Source organism: Parasteatoda tepidariorum, chromosome 10, assembly GCF_043381705.1.
Source record: "Parasteatoda tepidariorum isolate YZ-2023 chromosome 10, CAS_Ptep_4.0, whole genome shotgun sequence".
In the NCBI taxonomy this organism is placed as follows: domain Eukaryota; kingdom Metazoa; phylum Arthropoda; class Arachnida; order Araneae; family Theridiidae; genus Parasteatoda; species Parasteatoda tepidariorum.
In genome coordinates, this window is record NC_092213.1 from 77889826 (window position 1) to 77894284 (window position 4459).

At 32.3% G+C, this 4459-nt stretch overlaps 1 protein-coding gene across 1 annotated transcript in view; it reads right to left on the bottom strand.

The window, feature by feature from the left end:
* LOC107454708 (uncharacterized) overlaps window positions 1-261 on the bottom strand; it is a 248392-nt gene extending 248131 nt beyond the window's left edge. Inside the window, exon 1 of the mRNA XM_043050141.2 lies at window positions 62-261. The gene's annotated coding sequence lies outside the window, so the exon portion shown is untranslated. The remainder of the gene's footprint in view (window positions 1-61) is intronic.
* Window positions 262-4459: the final 4198 nt, after the last annotated feature.

A 4459-nucleotide genomic window follows, 5' to 3' on the forward strand; every position in this document is an offset into this window, starting at 1 on the left:
TATATATATATATATAATGATGAGATTGTTTGTAAACAAGAAGAGAGAGTGAAGTACTCACCTGTGTGTGTTTGAGAGAGAAAGGTAAGAGAGAAGAAATTCCGGGAGATCAAAGGAGGAGCAGCGAAAGAAGAGGAGTGAGCATCAGGCGGAGCAACTGGTCCCGGAGCGAGTCGAGAGTCGAGTTAAATAAGGGGGAGAGAAGAGTTTCTCCCTTCTTCACCCCTCATCAGCCCTGCCCAACACCCACGCACTTTGTGCGCTCCGACCACTGGCATCCTTTCCATTTTCCCGGACGCACTTTTTCCCCACCATAGGGATAAAACGGATCTTTTCCTACCACCGCCCCATCTGACGCCCACGCATTTCTCCCTCCCGTCTGCTTCCATCTTTTCTTCAGGTAAATTTGGTCTTTCTGGACATGTTCGGGCATGCAGATTTCGATTACATCACGTACGTCATACCAACAATAGTTTGGGTGATCGCTTTTGAATTTTTCCGGCTTTATTTTGTCGTTTCGAGTTTCAAGAATCCTTAGAAGTGAACTTTTTAAATTGCTAATACAGTGTTTGAGATTCTTAAACTATCAATACGGAATACGTAAAGGCGTATTTAAGCTAAAAATTGTACGTAACACTTAACAATTTAATACTTATTGACTAGAAAAATCGTAATTGGAACCTTTATTACGTCAGTATAAAAACCTGGAAGTAAATAAATGCTTGCCTGTGTTAATTTTTTGCAAGAGTTAAATCATATCTGTCTTATTAAAATTGCGAAAATTTTTTATCTCATTTATTTTTTAAGTGGTAACGTTTGTATTTTTTTTCCCACTGAATAAACTAAATGCGTTGACCAAATTACTTTTTCCCTATCTTTGTTTTTTTTATTCCTCATTTTACGTTAATTGTGATTTAAATAATTCACTAATATTTTTCGAAGTATTTAAGTCAAAGTAAACCAGTCTTAGTCAAATGTAAGCGTGTTTGACCGTAAAACTGGTTGATTTGTTTAATGATGTCAGCAACGAATGCTATTAGGGAATTCAAAGGAAAACAGATCTACAAAAATACCTGTGTCTTCGGAAAAAAAACTTAAAATATCAAATAGGAGCGTAATAAGAATATATATTCATATTTAACTGAAAGTAGCACAAAACCTTAAATATCAGAGGGGGGGACAATAAATAAAGGCTATTGACAACCCTGCTAATTACGATAGAGTTCAATTTAATAAAAACTTAAAAACAAATATATCTCGCTGAAAAATTCTAAGAAAAACTTCCTTGAGCATGAAAGTCTACGAAGCATCAAATATTAATTGTTGTTGTCATTCCTTCACGTCGCACTAGAGCTACGTAATGGGCTACCGGCTACGTCCCTGGGATTAGATATGCCATCACAATTTTAATCCTGTGCAGAGGGGATGACTCCCTGTTTCGGTAGTCCAACGACCTGCGAGCGAAGTCGAGTACTTCACGGAAGAACAGTTTTACGAGGACCGATACTGCACATCCTCGGTCCCTTTGTAGTCTGATCAAGGTGGTCACCAATGACGCTTGACTTCGGTGTTCTACTGAGGACCATGTTTTATCAATCAGTCCACTTAGGGTCGAAAAATATTAATTGAAGTGACAAGTCTTTTGACCAGTTTGTTTACATTCCTAATTTTAATACTCTTAAAAATATGATTAATCTTTAAAATAAAAACATCATTTTCATCATGTCCACGTCTATGGTGTGCATCAATCTACTTTTAAACTATTACACGCCTGCCAGCTTTTTCTCATTTAGAGCAGCGGTTCCCAAATAGTGTTCCGCGGAACCCTAGAGTTCCGTGGAAGAGTTATACGGCTTCAGAAAATTAAAAGTTCTCATAAACTGTTTTCTTAAAAAGCATTTTTGAAACCTTTAAATATATTTAGATCTAATCAATAATCCATTATTTACTTAATATTTTAGTTGCCTTAAAGATATTATATAAAGTATTTAAAATAAAATGCCAAAAAAAATAAATTTAGAAAAAAAATACAAATTTTTTCAAATAATGTATTAAATAAATTATAAAAGGGATATGCAATTATTAAATATTGCATAAGTACTTCCCGTCGCCCTTTTCGAACCAAAATAAAATAAGTAGATTGTTAATAAAGAAGTATGTTTCCCAAATAACCATTTTCAACGTTTATCGCACTTCTTTTTAGTTTTTTGATTCCACGAAAACCATAATACAACTTTTTCATTCATTTTCAACTTAACGTTTATACACCAAAAACAGATTCTTAACAAAACAAAATTCAGGTTTTGGACTATGAATATGAAATCTCTAACTGTCGGACAAAGCACCTGATTTAAGATTATTAATGATGAAACGATGGAAAAATGTCTTATTCTTCTTATTAAATATTTTCAACATTAAACAGTCTTTTATGGGTTAATACGCTCATATATCTCTTTATATACCTTAGTTACAAATGCGAGGAATTCAAAGAATGTTGATCATTTAGGTCTTTTTTTAATCGAAACAAATTGGGTATCGCTGGTTAAGAAAATGATCTTCTCAAGTGGTCATTAAATATTAAGAAAAATCGAGTGTTAGCAAAATTATTTTTATACTTAACTAAAGCTTAAACACACCATTCAACTTGTATCCTTGAATATGTAAATATGTTCTTAAATATGTATCAGCATGTATTCTTAAATATATTTAATTTATTCGTTTGTAGTGCTCATTTAAATTAAACTGAATTTATAATTAATCATATATATGAAAATAAAAATTTTGCTATCACTTTGAACCATCACTATGAAAATACAAGGTTTGCTATCACTTTGAACCATCACTATGAAAATGCAAGGTTTGCTATCACTTTGAACCATCACTATGAAAATACAAGATTTGCTATCACTTTGAACCATGACTATGAAAATACAAGGTTTGCTATCACTTTAAACCATCACTATGAAAATACAAGGTATGCTATCACTTTGAACCATCACTATGAAAATACAAGTTTTGCTATCACTTTGAACCATCACTATGAAAATACAAGGTTTGCTATCACTTTGAACCATCACTATGAAAATACTAGTTTTGCTATCTGACTGACTGATACAATATTTCTGGAGTACCTTACCTCTGGGGTGAGGTACTCCGGTACTTAGGTATTTTAACTCCTCCATCGGAATTAAAATAATTGAAGGGGGTGCTTATAGCGAGAGCTAATATCTAAATGGGAAATGATTTCTCATCCACTACTAGTTCGAAAAAATGTAAGAGCGCCGATTATCCAAACTGCTCGGGACCGATCGTGGTTCGGATAATAATAAGTTCGGATAATTGGAAAGTTGTTTAAAATCTAGTTTAAATGATTATTATTTATGCACTAACTTTCCTTCTCGCTTTTTCCAGGCTTAGGACTGGCAGTACTATCTAAAATAGCTCTGGCTTGTTCAAAAGTTTTTTTTTTTAAATATTTCTTATTGATTTATTTTTCTTAACTTTTTTTTTTCATTTTGAATTTTTTTTATCATACTTCAGCTTTTTATAACTTTTTTGTCTATTACTGAATTTGCCACATTTCTCTTTATTTTCCATTGCAAAAAAAATCCAGCAAAGGCTTTTGTTTCAAAGGAGATGCTCTTTTTAGAGCAGCCATATCCCTTATTCTTTTTAAATAAATCAACTGAACTGGATCAACATCATTTTGACGTTCTAGATAGACTGTCAAAATGAAGTTCGCATTCTTGGAAGATAATTTTCNGGCGTGTTTAAAAATATTTTTTTTTTAATATTTCTTATTGATTTATTTTTCTTAACTTTTTTTTTTCATTTTGAATTTTTTTATCATACTTCAGCTTTTTATAATTTTTTTGTCAATTACTGATTTTGCCACATTTCTCTTTATTTTCCATTGCAAAAGAAATCCAGCAAAGGCTTTTGTTTCATAGGAGATGCTCTTTTTAGACCAGCCATATCCCTTATTCTTTTTAAATAAATCAACTGAACTGGATCAACATCATTTTGACGTTCTAGACTGTCAAAATGAAGTTCGCATTCTTGGAAGATAATTTTCAGTCGAAGAGGGCTGAAGGGGTATGTAGGTTTAACTGTATAACAATACACGCATGTATGGCGTGTAAATTAAAATGGTCATCAAAAGCAGTGGATATTATTAATTCTTCTAAATTTAGGAAAATTGTCGATAAGTTAAAAAGCATTCTAAACTTTGAAAAAAAAAAAAAGAATTCGGACATAGTTCGGATAATTGGACGTTCAGATAATAAGGGTTCGGATAATCAGTTCTCAGCTGTATTTGAACTTGTGTGGATGAATAAAAAGTATGCTATTAACGATTGAAAATTTGAACAAGATATATATAGAGTGTGAATTAATATTAAGAATAGAAAGAAAAAAGGCGCTTGGTATCAGACAACTATAAAAGTATAAATTTGATGAC